The following is a 17,262-nucleotide window of genomic DNA, read 5'->3' as shown; positions in this document are numbered from 1 at the left end:
TAAGAAGTTATTGGTAGATACAATTTTCCAGATCCTCAGCTGCTGTTATGTGGTATACTTCCCCCGTTTATACTAGCTGAGAGTCTAGTCTCTAGGTCTCCAGATCAGAATGAAGCAAGACACCAAGAGGTCTTTGGAGAAAGGAGCTTTTATTTGAGGGGACTGCCAAACATGTTAGATTTGGACTACTTTCTCTCCCAGATTTAATCTCAGAGGAATGGCAAACCAGAAAAGGCCAAAAACCAGGAGTGAATCAAGCACATTAAGGCATTTTATACTGTAAGCTACAGTGTTTTGCATGTGTAGCAGCAAGTATCTGAGGTCTTCCAAAGCAGAAACTTCCAGTGTAGGTTTTGTCATTTAAAACTAGCTTGCACTATGTAGAAATTGAAAAGGAAGCCAAGTTTATGGATTTCCCTATTGAGTCAGTCTTATGTACCATTAAGAAGTTGGATTCTGGTGCAAAACAGCTTAAATCACATCCCCACCCATAAATTTTTTCCACTATAATATGAAAAAGCATTAGAAGAGTTGTCCAAGGTTGCTTAAATTCTCCCTCATCTTCTCTGTTTGTGCACAAGGACAAAGACTGTGCTTTGATTTAATGTTCCCTTTGAAAAATGCTATTATTTGAATTCACCAAAGAACACTTTGTGTTTCAATCTCATGCCTGTAAACTTCTCTAGTACTTCTTAAAGGGTGAATCAAACCAGCCCCAGCTGTCTGTAACAAGAATTAGACCAAGTTGGACAACAAAAGTGCTACTTTCATGGAAAAAAAAAATAAAAATAAATATTTGACTTTCCTACACACATTTAAAACTGATGGGTTTTAAATCAGGGAGGGGAGGGAAAGCGTGGTTCATGCTGTGAGTTCTCTACGTTGCTAATCGCTATAGACTGGTGGTGCCGCACCTAAACTTTGGGATACTTCTATGATGCAAGTAACAACCAACCATCCTCAGGAGAGCTACTCCTGGGATCCAGACCCAGATTTGAGACTAAAGAGAGACACCAAGTGGAAGAAAGGCACATGACTGGCTGTAAGACAGAGGGCCTCAAGGGTTTAATTCCCACATGCGGCTCACTGCGGGTTTGTGTGCATACATAGGCCATGTAGGAGCACATTTGGGCACCTCACTGCTCATGTGGGCATGGAAACGTGCATTTGGGAGAAAGAGCAGGCAGACAAAGGTGCAAAAGAGACTGCTTTCCATGCAAGGTTTAAATTTGGCCCCTGGACGCCTTCATAAATGAGTTTGAAGGGAGTTAAGTCTCTAAATACTTTTGTGGATCTGAGCTTATGTAAGAAGTATTAGTGTCATAGGATTGCTTGTTCCACTCGTCTTGTTCCTTCAGGTAAATTGTGCCAGTGCTACACACATTGCCCTGAGAAATATCCACTCTGCCAGTGCCAGCTCCTGAGTGCTTCCATTTACTTTGGCAGATCTTTGGTTCTCCTTCAGGTTTTCTAAAGTGCCTCTGTTAACTGGACTGAAAGGAATGACTCCTCATCAGCCTCCATGGCCGTGGGGTGTGGAATTAATGCTGCCTGAGCAATAGTACCTGTTTTGGCACATCCCCAATGCAGATATACAGGAAGTTTTCCTCATTGCTGGGTAATGTTCTTCTCAATCTGAAGTAACAGGCAGCTAAAAGAACTGTGAAGAAACAGATGAGTGTTTCAACACACTTATTCAGCCTTGTATCACAGATAGAGCTGGTCTAAGTCAATATAGGTGCTAGAAGTGAATGAGATCAGTCCAGATGTGCCTATGTTGTTGGAACTACATGATCTTAAGGTCCTTTCCAATCCTAACTATTCTATGATTCTATGTTTCTCTGGTGCCAATTCTGTTCTTCCATTTTGACAGGCAAAGGCAGATCCATGAAGCTTTGCATTCAAGTTATCATCTTAAGAGGAAGTAGTCTTATGATCAGTGCTCTGGCTCATTCTTCCAATGCATATACTCATCCAGGCAGTCTAACCTCGGGAACACGGTTATGGAAAGATAACGCAAAATAGCTCAAATCTTGGGAAGGGATCTCATGGTGCTTTGGCATTTCATAACCTCCTCATGCAAAGCTGGACTTAAATCTAGAATATCACTCCAATCTGTAAGTACTAGATCAAAACAAAGTTGTAAGTGGCACTTATAGTGCTCCAGTAGGCTGCCTTTAGAAACAAGACCCTACTTGGTTCCTGGAGGAACAGTGGATATTCCTGTTGCCCTCTGAATAGAAGACTGTGGTTCAACCGGAGACCTGTAAGGTCTCACCTGAAAAAGGCACAAACAAGATGCCTTCCATTTCCAAGGAAAAAGAATGCACTGGAAGAAGCATAATGCTCCTGTGTAAGAGGAAAAGAAAGATTATGGTATCTAATATGGAAGCCTCAGGAGTAAGATCAAATTCTTCAGGTGTTCATCCATACCTACAAAAGGTAGGCTCCTAAAAGGACTGAGCCTGAATGCTACCTCTTTAGAATCAGTTTCTGGTTGCCAAAGATGACTGCAAAAGGCACAAATGGATTAGAAAATTGGGATAAATCCAAGTTCCACAAAGTCACACTATGGGTGTTAGCCCAGGTACTGAATAGAGCTCAGCAACACAAGCAATGCCTCCTTTAGTAACTGGGATGCTTTATTGAAACACATTTGGCTTTTTCTGTCTCACTCAAATGGCAACAGTCATGGTCTCTTCTCAATCTGGAGATGTCTGTGACCTGCTCACACTCTGCGGAAGGCCTTTAGATATTTGTTTGCATGAGGATTTAAAAAGGAGATGGTAAATCATGATTTCCAGCAGATTTCCTAACCCAAAGGTCAGACAGACATCCAACTCATGAGGGAAAAGACTCCCATACTTGCTAATGCTCAATAGATCACAAAAGCTTAGAGTTCAGAAGTCCCAGAGTTAGTGCCTAGAAGACACATTCCCATGTGCTGTGTTTTCCAGCACCCATCAAAGTGGGAGCAATCTTTCCTTGCAAAATACTGAGTTTGGGAGTGCAGTCACCTCTGTAACAGCCAGCTGTGAGGGACTCCTACCCGGGTCCAAAATAACCAAGCAACAGAGGAATCCGCTTCCCCGTTACGTGGTACCTCTGGCAGAACAGTTTATCCTTTGGCTTCTGTAAGTCTTAACTTCGGCTGGAGAATCCCAATTGCCTGCATTTCTCATTGCAACCAGGGGAGGGCAACTGGTCATCAGGAAAATGAGTTCAGTTACTGGCTTGTTCACCAAATCATAAAACACAGAATTAGTCGTGAAAAAAACCCCACCAGACTAAAACCATACCTTTTGGTAAGCATTTCTTTTCCTAATGTAAGTTAAAATAGGCAAGGGGAGCACTGCAACCACTACACTTTCATTGCTGTTCCCTCTAACCGTTACTCTTTGCATATGATTAATCTGCTAGTAAATCACAGCTTTTGGCAAATAAAAGAGGATTCCACTTACAGTGCCATGAAAGCACTTCTGTTAAATAAGGCTTGACAAAATCTGTAATTTTAAACCATGCTTTGCGTTCTATTTTATACTGTTTTATTAAACAGACACTAAGTGTGAACAGAAATACAGCAATTCTTTGCTCTGTTTTTGAAGTCTTTCCTCCTTACAACAGGAATTGGAAGTATTTTTCTCAAAGGCAGTTTGTACTGATAATTACAGCACTTATCACCAGAACGCTTCAATGTTTTGGCCCTGTCAGCGCAGAAATCCTTCCCCCCTTCAGTCACAGAAACGTATGGCCAATTCAAGGGCTTTTTTAAGGGAAAGAAATATGCAAACATTATAAATCCATAAATGTCTTCCTCTTTCTCAGTTATCCCTAATGCCAAGCACTCATTTTCTGCTCCTGATATATGTAAAGCTGGGCAGCAACCTGTGCCAGCTGAACCTTAGTCTCCTTCTCAGAGATGCTCTGAGCTTAGAGAAAAGCAGTTTGGTCCCTCCCACTCTGCAGCTTGCTGCAGAACAACCCTGAGACCTTCCATCCCTGCTTCACAGAGAGATGTAAAGTGCTGCCTGTACTTAAAATGGTGGGAACTTGCCTGCTTGCCTCCCACTGTTCCAGGATGGCTCCTACCAGCCAGGCATGGTTTTACCAACAGAGGATGAGGGAGCTGTAGCTCCCTCCATCAATAGAAGCCACCCATCATTAGTAGTAGCTGTGTTTTTCATTGCAAAGCAGTTTTTCATTGCAAAGCAGGGGCTCTGAGGACTGTGCAGCTTCTGGCAATCCAGAGCAAGGCTGCAAACGGCTGTAGAGGTGCAGCACAGCCAGCTCCGTGCAGGGCATCAGTATTTCCCTGTGCCTGAAGGAGACAGAGCTTGTGTACAAATGAAGCAGGACCTGTACGAGGCTGGGATCCCAGGGACTTGGCCTCGTGCACAGACTTCTCATGTTTATCCACAGAATAGGCCATGACTTGATTGGGTAAGGAGATTAATTCCATCTCAAAAGAAAGTATTCATTTGACAGGGAATGGTTGCTGTGTTTGAAATGAAGATGGCCCAAGGCAAAAACAGATTGCTTGGCTGAGTGACCTATTGGCTGGTTTCTGACTGCCTTTGAAATGGTATTCGGTCTTCAGCTTTACATGCCACATAATGGTGGGTTTCTCCAGCCTGAGTGTTTTCTTACAAGCACTTTTGTCTGATCACTAGCTGAGAATCCAGCCTACTGTGTATGTTGTAAAAGATGCTGTTTATATTCGGGCTTTTAGTTTACCATCTGTGCACAGCTCAGCTGCAACATCTCTGCAGATCTGTTTCTCCTCTGCTGCCAAGTCCCTGTTGCAAGCCCTCAGAAGAGCATGATTCACTTCAGACTTCTAATAAAACTCAGGCTCTTTGGAAGCTCTCTTTAAAACCCTACCCTTGTTCTCAGCAAATGCAGCACTATAGATTTAATGCTTTTCTACAGGCTCACTGATTCATATCTGAGTGGCACCGAAGCATAACCAGTTATACATGCAACCACTCATGCATATATAGCCCCACACTGCCCTGCCTAAAGTGTATCCCGTTCTCAAAGCCATTGACACAAATTCATTCAGGCACCGGAGCTGCTGGCACATGCACAATCCATTTGCACTGCACCTTGTAATCACTTTTTATTCTAAACCCATTTTCTTTATGGAACAGCATTTGCACTAATCCTCAGGGGGAATATTTTGAGCCCAGGCTTCCTTCCTCAAAGTAGGACACTTTCTGTAAGAATCAGAAACAAGCTACATGCTCAGTACCTATAGGCTTGGATACTCTCTCAGTGCACAGATGAGGTAGACACTTATATTCAATAAGGACAGGTAGACACTACTTTACTGTCCCACAGAGCCTTGCATCTTTATAGGTAAGTGTTCTGGCTTACAGACTATGGACATAAGCCTGGCCAGATGTTTAAATTAATACAAAAGCATATTACAGAGAGAGAGAGAAAGAGGGAAGAAAAAGTACTTCCAATATTCAGTTTGAGAATAGGAGTGTTTTTACTGAAGGTTGATTCTACTTGGAAAAGAGATGCTGGAGGGCTACTGATTTCCAGAGAGAAACAACTCCAAGACTGGTTGTAAGTGGGTTTTAAGATGCTGTCCCCAGTAACTCTGAGGCATAATTTGTCCTCATTGTAGACACTAACAACTGACCTTACAACTCTTTCGGTAAGAGAGAGGAGCCTGAGCAAAGCCAGGTTTATCAGACAGTTTGCAGGCCATGATACTGCTGTGGGCAGCTGCAGAAACAGGAGTGGTGAAAGCACAACTGCAAAAGCCGCTGTGCAGAATGAGTCATCTCACTTCCACATTATGGTCCCCATTCTGCTTCAGCACCTGCATTTCAACCACCCCTCCTGGCTGAGCCCACATGGCAGCTGCAGCTGATGAGCCTGCAGCTAGCTGCTGTTGGCATCCTTGCTCTTATTATGTCTTTACACCAAAAGAGGGTAGATTTATGTTCAATATGAGGCAGATTTAGATTAGACAGACAGAAGTTCTTCCCTGTGAGGGTGCTGAGGTGCTGGCACAGGGTGCCCAGAGAAGCTGTGGCTGCCCCATCACTGGCAGTGTTCAAAGCCAGGTTGGACAGGCCTTGGAGCAACTTGCTCTAGTGGAAGGTGTCCCTGCCTGCTGCAGGGGTTGGAACTGGATGTGTAACACAAACCATTCTACGGCCTTGTGCACCTGAGGGTGTTCCATGCAATGTGTGGCACTTGGTGATTGGTACCTGCTCTCCAAGTGCAGCCCCTTCCCATAGCCCCTCCTGTCTCATGCTATCCAAGATGCACAAAGGAGGACTTGTTATTTGGCCACTGTTCACCCATTACATGACCACATGCTCATCCTGCCAACACTGTGAGATGTCTGTAGGATAATACACATGCTAGAGGGAAAGCTGATGAGCACCGCTGCTGCAAAAGGGGAGAAGGATGTGTTTAATCCTGGTACCAGAGAAAGAGAATGATGCTCCTCAGAAGGGTGAAGGACCTCCTGACATTCCTTCATTTTAGAATAGGCTTGCCTGGTTTGTTTTTAGTGCCTTTGAAATGGGGATTTAAAGAGGATCACATTATTATTACTACCAGATTGCCTTATCGCCATCATTTTTATCTCTGTTCTGCCAGGAAAGAAGAGGCAGGATCCCATTGTGCTGGTTTATGCCACATGCCAAGAACAAAGAACCGGTGCTGTGAGCTTGCTGCCTGCTGCGCGGAGCGGATACACTACACAAAGCAGGGAAGCCCGGGGAAACAATGCAATGACATCGGTCAGCAGAGCCACCCAGAGCCTCACCGTCCTCTCGTTGCTGTAATCAGTGGGGCAAACAAGAGCTTAATCAGAGAATCATAGAACCATAGAATCAACTCAGTTGGAAAAGACCTTCAAGATCATCCAGTCCAACCATTCCCCAGCACTGCCAGCACTAACCCATGGCACTGAGGCCTCATCTCCACGCTGTGTGAACACTTGCAGGGACGGTGACTGCAGCCCTGCCCTGGGCAGCCTGTTCCAATGCCTGAGCACCCTCTGGGGCAGGAATTGTTCCTCAGCTCCATCTAAACCTGCCCTGGGGCAGCTTGAGGCCGTTTCCTCTTGTCCCATCCCTTGTTCCTTGGGAGCAGAGCCCAGCCCCTCCTGGCTCCATCCTCCTGTCAGGCAGGTGTAGGCAGCGATCAGGTCCCCCCTGAGCCTTCTCTTCTCCAGACTGAACCCCCAGGTCCCTCAGCCCTTCCCCATCACACTTGTGCTCCAGGCCCTGCACCAGCTCTGTTGCCCTTCCCGAGCCCCACTCCAGCACCTCAATGTCTCTCTTGTAGTGAGGGACCCCAAACTGAACCCGGGATTGGAGTACGATGGGGTTTGAACAGTGAACAACGAGGCAGCCCTGCTGCTGTTTACAGGGCTCACCGGGGCAACAAAACTACCCATTGGAACAGTGTTGGAGTGGGGCATCAGGCTTGCTTTCATCTGGCAGAAAGCCATGGTGCTCACCTCACAGGAGCAGCCTTAAACGTTAACATTGACCCCATAGCAAAGGGGTTGGAACCGGATGATCTTAAGGTCCTTTCCAACCCAAACCATTCTATGATTCTAAGTTGATGGGCTTCAGAGGCAAGAAGAGCTTCAGGTGAGGCAAACACAACAAATTCAAACGGCCCCAGAGCAATGCCGGCTGAACTGACCCGGGAGGGAAGCGATGCGGTGGGCAAGGTGAGGGGCCATGAGGAGCCCAGCGCTGACGGGGGGTGTAAACCGTGTCATTCGCTTTACGGAGCGGGTACGAAGGGGCCAGAGCGGCAAGCGGCAGACCCCGGCCACGGCTCGGCCGCGGGGGTGGCACCGCCGCTCCACACCCACCTCAGTGGGGGCCCGCGGCCCGCCCCAGGGCTGGCTTAGCGCAGCCGCCAGCTCCGCCCCGCGGGGTTGGGAGCAGAGCCGGGGCCACATCGGCGGAGGGAGGGAGGCCGGGAGGCAGCGAGAGGAGCGGGGAGCCGAGCTGTGGTGGAGCCCGCCGAGCAGGTAGGCGCTGCGGCTGCCCGCTCCCGGGGAACGGGGCGGCCTTGGCCTGGCCTCCTTCTGCTGGGCTTCGCTCCGCTCGGCACGGGGGGACTCGGCGGTGCGGTGCAGTGCAGGGGGCTGCAGCCGGAGCCGGTCCCGGTCAGGGTCTGGGCTGCGGGGTCTTCCCAGGGGCTTATCCGCGGAGCGGGGAGGTTCTGCCGCGGTTGGGGCAGCCGATCTGTGGGAGACCCCCGGCTCCTCTCCTCTCCTTTCCCCTTCGTTCCGTTCCCCTTTCCTCTCCCCCCGGGGGGTGGCTGTTGCCAGGGTCGCGGGCAGCCTCTCTGGAGCCGTGTCCCCATTGCTCACACGTGTGTCCGTTCAGACTGAAGCTGGTGGGTGAGTTTTGACTCTCTTGTGTAGCTGGTGTATGGCCTGAAAGGAGAGAAATAATCATTGCCAGGTGCAGCACACCTGGGGCAGGATGAGCCCCGCAGGCGGGGTGCCGCATCGCTGTAAAGGGGTTTCGGCAGGCTGAGTGTGCTTCAGACCGGGCAGTGCTGCTGCCTTCATCAGGACTCTCCCTTCATTGGTGCTAAGATGTTTATTAGATGCTTCTCTAGCAGTCTTACCCTTGTTGCAGCTACAGAAAGCTGGTACTTGCCCATCCTGCTCTGTACCCCAGCTTTTTTTCTCCCTCCCTTTTAAGATGCCGGGGAAGAGAAGAGTTCAGATTAGTGTTCCCATTTCGACAGCTGGGTAAGTGCTGGCTGTGGATTGCCCTGCAGTGTGGCTGCTGAATCTGTTGATACAGGGATAACGGCTTGTTACAACCCAGGCATGCTGTTTCTGCCCAGAGCATAACAGCTCTGCTGTGTATGCTTTAATGTGCAATTGAGCACTCACTATGAAAAAGAGGGGGAAGGAAAAGAGCAACCATCCTGGAATCTAAATGTTGGCTTCAATAAACTGTGAAGCTGGTTGAGGATGAAGTGTTCCTACGTCTTGGACCAGCTCTAGTGTTTCCATCTTCTGCATGGGATGAAGTTTGAGGCTAATTTACTGGCTGTGCAAGGGCGGGACAGGCTGTTCTGCTGCCGTGCTGGGGGAGCTGATGGCTGGGGAGAAGAGCAGCTCTTGGAGAGGTTTGTGCTGCTGCTGGCAATAGAGGCTTGCAGGGATATAACCCATCCCCAGTGCTAGCGAAGCCTCACCGGTGTGATTCTGTGCAAGCAAGGATGCACAGCTGGAGAGTGTGGTCTCGGCATCTGACATCAGTGATACTTCTTCTCCACAGAAGATGGTTTTTAACTTTCTCAGGCACCTTGGCCTTGAGAAAAATCCTCTTCAAAGCCTGACGTGTGAGCCTGCTGTTGTGAAGCTTGCTCGCTGCATGATAACCAGTAAGTAGAAGCATGTGGTTAAGATCCTTTTGGTGAGCCACAAGATACAAAAGTAAAAACATTGCTCTGAAGGTCTAGTGAGAAGAGCAGTCTTGATGATGTGCTGACGTCAAGCATATGACACGCTGTAAAAATGATGCATTACTTGGATCTTACGAAATACTTCACAAGAACTAAGTGGGAAGAAAGTGTTAATGGGGGAGAAGGGCACTGTTGGTGCAGTCAATGACCTCTTCTGCAGTGTTGCTGCACGAGTAGTGGCAGTCCTGCCAGTGTCCCGTCACCAGGCCTCTTTGTGGTTGGTACAGTGGGGTGTTTTTAACATTCACACTTGTTTCTGGTCTTTCGGCTGCAGCAAGAACTCCCACACGCACAGTTGTGCTGCTTTTAAAAAGAAAGAGAAAGAATCCATTGCTCATACTGGGCTGCCACATGAGTAAAAAGGATCTCTGCCAACTGCTCTGTAAGCCAATGTGTGGATTTGGAGTAGTTTAGGGAAGTGAGTAGCTTCTCCTTGCTGCATGTCCCTTCATTTAACACTCCTTTCATAGAAGGGTCTTGCTTCCAGTATAGCTTTACTCAGTGGAGCCTCTCTGGGCTTGAAACCCTCTTGGCCTGGGTTTCTCCATCCTTGTTGAGGGCTCTGGGGATGGCTGGGACAACATCTGTATCCCTGTGCTGCAGGGCAGGGGTGGCTGGGTGAAGCCTTGCAGCGTTTGCTCAGCTTCTTACCTGCCTGTGACAGAAATAGAGCAAGGTGGAAGCTCAGTGCCTGGAGAAGGCTCTCCCCCCGGGGCAGTCTCTGTTCTGCTGCATGGAAGCTCCACCCTTAAGAGGATTTAGCAGCTTTAATGGTGCAGCTCATCTGGACTCTCTTCATTCCTGTTATTGTCTCTATTTTAGTTCTTAGGGGGGACAGGCAGGTGTAGGGTGACCTACAGCCGTAAGCTGGTGCAGGAGATGCTGTAACAAGGCCTTCCTACAGCTCCATGGAGGTTTCCTGCCCCCAAGACAATCTCTCCTTCAAACTCCATGAAGTGTGTGTGTGTATGATCATATGGAATTCCTTACCTGACTGTAGCTGAGGAAAGGTTTTATCCCACTCCTGTATCTCCATGTCCTTGTGTCACAGCTGTAAGGCAGCAGGGACTGCAGACGTTCATGCGGAGATATTTAAATCGGAGAGATGCAGGTGGGAGTTTTGCAGACCTCTGGTAACCACAGACCCTGAGGTGCTTTCCCCAAACCATGGCTGTGGGTCCTGGTGCCCCCTGGCACTGTTACAGCAGGAAGCACACAGCAGAGGCAAAAAGACACTGCTGCAAAACCCTCAGGCAGTGATGACACAGGATCTGTTACAGGAAAGCCAGGGTGATGCTGGGAGGTGGACCATGCCCCATGCTATCTGAAGTGGTAATTGCTGCTTCACTTTAATGGTGTGGGTGGTGTGTCAGCCACTTTCTTCCTGGTTTCCTTTCTGTTTCTGCTTACTGGTGAATGGGAGGACTCAGGCCAAGGTTGAGTGGCTTGGAAAGCTGGAGGAGGGAGCGATGCTTCATCAAGGGATGACCGGAGCCTCAGTTCTTCACTTCTTCAGTTTCCTCTTTGGAAAAAACTTGTGTGCATCAAAACTAGCTTCTTATTGCCAGGAACTCTGGCCCTCAACCAGAGTGCTTTAACTTCACCTCTCTAAAATAGGAGCATGACATCTGCATCCCCTTCTTTTCCTTCATTGCCTTCATTTGTTTCTGAACATGGATCATGACATCCTGGGATCTGGGGTCCTTATGTACAGTAAAGGATGAGCTGGGGCCCATTAACCTTGTTGTCAGCTTTGGTGGCCTAAGAAATAAACTGTGCTCTTGTACTGATGATTCTGTGGGAAGAATGTGGGATTGGAGCTTTCCATGGACAAATGATTAATGACATGTGCATGAAGGTAGTGAGCTGCAGTGGTTACCTAACCCCTTCTGTCTCTTCCTGGCTCATCTGTATTCTTTTAAGGAATGAAATGGAGGAAAGCCTAAAAATCACAGGCTCTCTTGGCATGGCAAAAGGAATAATACAGGAGATGGAGCCGGTGCCAGCAGTTCCTTGATGGTTGGTCAGAGCCTGTTTGCTGAAAGCTCTCAGGTTCATCACGGATTGGAGACACTGAAGCAGTTAATGGCCGACTTGAACCTAGACAGGATAATAAGTGAAGCACAAGGAGCTGCACACTGGAGAGTGCTTAAATCACTGCTTGCTTGCTCTGACAGATTCAGAGCGAGCCGATTTTCTGGAAGAAAGATGAGGTGTTACTGTGGGCAGCTCTGAAAGGGACCGCCTGGTAGGTGACAGCAGAAAAAGGGAATAAAACGGGAGCCTGTTGGGATGAAGACAGGGAGCAGACACTGCCAGCTCAGTGCCCAAGCCTGTGTCCTCTTGAACACAGTAGGGCAAGGGAGGCTGAGTGGTTCGGAGCTCATTCAATATAGAGAGGAGAAAGGGAAGGAGACTGGGCTGAAGGCAGGCTTTCTCCTGCAGGAAAAGGCACATACACGGGCTGTCTGGCTGACTGCTCTAGTTCTTTTATCTCCTTGATGGAGCTTTAGAACTGGGACAACACCGTTAAAAGCAAGTTAAATCAAAGCGTGGTGTGTGTGCTTAATTTCCAAGGCTTGCTGCTGAGGCAGGAGCTCAGGAGCCGGGAGCATCTGTCTCTCCTGTGCCACCAGGGGCCCTGCCCTGCACATAGGCAGGAGACTGGTGCATAAGGATGCTTCTGGGCTGCAGCTTTAGTTTCTCTGCAGCACAGTGTGAGCAAATAGGTGCGTCGCAAAAACGCTTTACCTTTTACTGCAAAATTGCTGCTGGGCTATAAGCACATCACTGATCTCTGCCACTATGATGATAATCCCAGGCCATGTGTGCTTGGGAGATGCTGATCTGGGGCAAGTTATCCACGTTAAGATATCCAGTAGCCTGGAGATTTGAAATTATGTAATGGAGAGTTCCCCTTGTAGGCAACACTAATTCTGCTTCAGGGAGATCTCTTGTATGCCAGCAATGGAAGGGATGAGCCATTGGAGCTGCAACTGTGGACCTTGAGCCAAGCTCCAGCCATTACTGGAGTCAGGGACTTGGTCATTTCTGCTGCTGCTCCCATCCATGCCAGGTTGGGAAAGAGGAGGGAGAGGACCTAGCTTACAGGGATTTGCATAGCAGGGCCCAAATTTGCTGTGAAGTAGCTTTACCTGTTGGGAACAAAGGAGACCATTTCCCTGAGCTGCCCTGGAGAAGCACTTACAGTCACTGGATGTGCCTTTGTCCTCTGCCAGCAGCTTCCTTTGGCCACTACCTCTGTGATCCATGAAGTTTGTGTGCCCTCACTGTTACGGGGTGGAGGGGCCACATGGAAGCTCTATGCCCTCATCTCCTGCTGTCTGGTTTGAAAAGCAACCCATTCCAGAACCTTGCTTGTGCTTGGGCTGCCATGGCCCAGGTTCCAGTGAGGTTCCTCTAGGTGTTTTCTGCATCAGGATCATCACCTGTGCTGCATTGGTGCAGGCCTTCAGGAGCAGCACGTTGAGCATATGTGGAAGTGACATCCTACCACTTGGCTAGGACTGCAAGGGCTGCTGCCATCATCCCCTAATATGTGAATATGCAAAGCCTGGAGCTGGCATGTCCCCTGTGGTAGATGATTAGCAGTTTGGTTGGGAATCAGTTGTGGAGTCTTAACTAGAGGAGCTCCACTATTGCACGGAATGGCTCAGTGCTCTGGTTACACCTTTCCAGGGAAGTTTCTCTGCCTTCCATGGTATTTCAGTTTCTAGGTACTCAAGTCTTAGATGGTAAAATATCAATGTTGGGAATGTCTTACTCCCTTTCTACTAGATTTTTGTTCCCATTTTCTCCTTGGTCCTGCAAATGGCTTCTTTAACTTGGAATATATGTGGAGAGGAATTGAAGAGAGGTTCTGTATTCAGCAGTGTCAGGATCAAGTGATATTTTGGACTTTGCACCCCAGAGCTAATGTGCCTGCTTTTGAAAGGCACCATGTGGACTGCTCTGCTCCTCTCCTTTCTGCTTGTAATCAAATTGTAGAGTACTCTGCCATTTTTTCTGGTGTGATGGTAGAACACCACCTCTCGGTTATAATCATGCATTGGTTCTGAAGCTTGTTTCATGCTGGTGGTGTGGTGCAATCAGAGCATCTTGTGAAGCTGGTCATGCGTTTGTATGTGTGTCAGCCTGGACTGAAGCTGCTGGTGGTGAGTCAGTCTTGAGTGGCTTCGCTGGAACGTCCTCAACTTCCCAGTGTGCTTTACTGAGTAAACTCTGTCTCCTTTCCCCTCGCTCCCCCTCTTCTGTGTCTTGTGATCACAGAGCTGGGCTCCCTGGTCATACAGAAGTGTTGATCCAGAGTGCTGTGCTTGGCTTGGACTGAGGACCCTGCTGATTATCAAGGCTGTTTCCCCTCTGCTGTTGCCTCAAGTTTTGCATTGCCCAAGCCGAGATTGAGAACTGTTTTGCATCATCTGTATGCTTGAAGAAACTGGGGCTTAAAAGGCAGGCAGCAGTTCTATTTATGCTCATCTCTGAAGTCTCTCGGAGGGCGGGGGGAATGAAATCCACCCAGACAAAACCCAGCTGTCTGGATTGAATGTGCTTTCCCAACAGTCTAAGAAGCTGCTGGGCTCTTCTTTGCATTCAGGTCCCTTTCTAATGCAGGCTCGCAGAGACACTACACATGGAATAACTAAAGAGCCCTCTGAGTTGTGCAGTAAATCTGCCTGTTCCCAAAGGAAGCTCTTTTAATTAGAGAAGACTTCTGCTCCACAGCTGCTGTGCAGGACAGTGCTGGACCACGGCTGTGTATGAGATAAGGTAGAGGCACACGAGGGGTTGCTCCCAAAGGGTTTGTTGCCCTTCCCTTGGGACAGGAGTGGAAGGGGAGGCTGCAAGTATAACAGAGGTCCATAGAGGCTGGTGGTGAGGTAGGAAACCCCAAGCATCCTGCTTGCAAGCCCCGTCCCCTCTGTGGGACTTTCCATAGGAGATGGCTGCTCCCTTGCACCAAAGCTGATAGCACCTTGCCTGAGAGCAGCTAAAATAGGGGTGGTTGTGTCTGCTCCGAAGGGGTGGGAGGTGATACCAGTGTCTGATGTGAGGGGAGTCAGAGTTTCCTCTCGCCCCTGCTCCCTGGGGTGGTGGTGTGACTTGTGTCTTCCTGGAACAAGCCCGAGGTGGCCAAAATGCTGCTGCTGAAACCAAGTGGGAATTCATGTCAAAAGCTGCATCAAACTGGCTGCAACCTCAGCAGAAAAGGCTATTTCAAGGGAGGGCTATTTTGAGGAACAGCAAGCTACTTTAATGGCCAAGACCTCAGAGGCTCCTTTGCTTTGATGCTGCAGTCCTACTGGTGGTCTCAGAGCCTGGGTGTCTGCATTCATTTCCAATCCATCATGCTACAGCTTCAGAGGCTGCTGTGGCGGTGGTAAAGCAGTAAGTTCCTGCTTTGCATAGCTTCAGGCAGATGGGAAACCTCTTCCTAGCCCAGCTGTCAGCTACAAGCAAGACCTACCAGCGTGTATACAAGTGGATGGCCATACACCCGGTGTTGTCCCATGGGAACCTAAACAGTTGCTCCTTGTTTGCCCAGAAGAGAAGCAGCTTTCTCCATGGGGTGTTTGCTGTCAGGAGGAACAGCCTGTGTGGCAGTGCGAGCTGAGCTACGTCAGCAGTTGTGTTACTGCAGTGCTGGCTGATGGCTACTCCTGTGCCCAGGGTCTCATGAGCCCTGCAGTGTGTAGCTGTCTACATGGCATCCATCCATCCATCAGGGAAGGAGCAGGCAATGGGGCTTTGCAGAGCTGGGTTTCAAGCTGCTGCACAAGGCGTGGGCACACATCCTTAGGGGCAAAGGAACCCTTGTGTCTCAGCCATAACCTGTTGAGGTAAGATGCATGAGACCCCTTGCTGTAATTTGATGTCATTAGTAAATATGGCTTCATTAAAACTTGTAAAACTGATGTGATGTAGAAATGGTCTCTGGAGAGTGGGCTGTGAGGGAAAGAGCACAATGTGGTGGGACAGAGAAAGGAAAAAGAAGTGTCTGCAGCCCTATTAAGTAATCTTAGCTTGAACCATGATTTACTGATTAAAGGTGATACAGCCCTGCTCTGTTTCCTGTCTGAAATGGCAGCATTTATCTCTGCATTGAGGCCTATCTTTCTTTGCAAATAATTTTTTTTCCCGGCTAAAAGTTCTTTCTTGTTGAAACAGATACCTGTGAACTACTCCATTTCCATCTCATTCTTCTAACATTGCTCCATCAAACAGTCACCTGGAATATTTGTCCTCCAAGTTTAGAAAAGGAGACGCTTTCAAGAAGGTAGAAGAGGCCACCTAGGCTGTTTGGTCCGTGTTCAGCAGAACCCATCCTCCAGACCACTGCGTAAGTCTCTAGGCTCCAAGGAGACCTCTCCTGTTCCCAAAACAGACCCAGCTTTTCAGAGTCTTGCTGTCTATTTTAACTGCCAGATTCCTGGGGAATGGATCCCATATGTCTGTTCCTCTTGGCTTGAAGCAGCCCTGTCCATACCCTCTGCATGTGGTGTTTGGAAGGATGGATTGATTATTTTCCTCTTTTTTTTGGATGGTGGTTGGTGGAGGGTGGGGGGGGATCTTAACTGCAGATGGCAGGTCTATAAGTGACTAATGTTACCCCATTGCTTCAATTAAACCTACTGGGATTACCTGCACTGATAATGTGGCAAGTAGCAGTCTGCCTTGGCCTCCTCCTCTTCATAGCAAGGAAACCAGAAGGTTTGGAGCATCTCTTCCAGCTGGATAAGTGTTTTCTAGAGGGACCTTTTGTTTTCCAGCTTTGTCTACTGAGATTGTGAAGGGGAATGAAGCTGGGAATGAAGTGGCTTCACTACAGCTTCTGTAGCAGCTTGTGCTGTGTTATTCCTGCTCCTCACAGTGCTGCCCTTTACTGCTGTACAATGCAGCTTTATTTTCTTCCTCCTGTAGGAAGAGCCTGGAGTAAGGAGCCTGCTCAGCGAAGGTGTAAGGAAAAGGTGCTAGACAGTGCTGTCATACATCTCTTAGACTGTATAGCAGCCGTGCCTGGGATTGACTATTCCAGAGGAAAACATGGAATTGCTTCTGAGTTGCATCCTCATGGTGTTCAGACCATGATTTGGCTGTTGTGGTCAGGTCCTGCCAGTCAGCAGCCTGGTCTAGTGGAAGGTGTCCCTGCCCACGGTGTTGGAATCAGATGAGCTTTAAAGTCCTTTCCAAACCAAACCAATATATGATTCTGTGCTATTGGAGGGGGAAAATGTGGTTGCAGGTGGGTGGTTTTTAGTAGAAATGAATGACTCAAAACATCTGTGCTCTGAACTCTTGTACTTAAGGGCTTTTCTTCTCCTTCTGCCCTCTCTAAGTCATCATTTTGGAAAGAGAGGCTGCTTGAGAAAGAGTCCCTTTCTCTGAAGCTTTTTATAGCTCTGGCTTTCCCTTTTCATTCATGCCCACTGGTAGAGTCAAGTGGTAACTGTGGTGTGAAACTCAGGATGTTGTGAAATGCTCATCCTCAGACTGTGACAGTGCTCATCATGGCAGTGAGCAGACCAGGCTCCAGTGGGACCTGGGGTGGTCTGAAGGGCAGAGGTTGGGTCCGGCAGTAACCTTTTGTGGCTGTGGCACTGCTGGTGTGTGAATGGCTCCTTACCATGGGGTCCATTGGATTTGGAGACCCCTGGCTTAGCCATCCCCATCTACTTAGCAAAGCATTTGACACAGTCTCCCACAGCATCCTCACAGCTAAATTGAGGAAGTGTGGTCTGGGTGATCAGGTAGTGAGGTGGA

The 17,262-nt window shown here is 48.4% G+C and overlaps 1 protein-coding gene across 2 annotated transcripts in view; it reads left to right on the top strand.

Moving 5' to 3' along the window:
- Nucleotides 1-8,002: 8,002 nt before the first annotated feature.
- The window catches only part of CD82 (CD82 molecule), a 40,385-nt gene continuing 31,125 nt past the window's right edge, over nt 8,003-17,262 (top strand). The window contains exon 1 of one of the 2 annotated variants that reach the window (XM_057408730.1): nt 8,003-8,020. The gene's annotated coding sequence lies outside the window, so the exon portion shown is untranslated. Of the gene's footprint in view, nt 8,021-14,130; nt 14,272-17,262 lie in introns of those variants that run through there. The other variant, XM_057408731.1, reaches the window with a different exon arrangement.

The sequence above is a fragment of the Pezoporus wallicus genome, unplaced genomic scaffold (genome assembly GCF_028554395.1).
Source record: "Pezoporus wallicus isolate ANWC-B61680 ecotype Strahan unplaced genomic scaffold, APGP_CSIRO_Pwel_v1 contig_6382, whole genome shotgun sequence".
NCBI classification, from domain to species: Eukaryota; Metazoa; Chordata; class Aves; order Psittaciformes; family Psittacidae; genus Pezoporus; species Pezoporus wallicus.
Note: the sequence above shows the minus strand (reverse complement) of the source record. Positions and strands in the feature narration are given on the sequence as shown.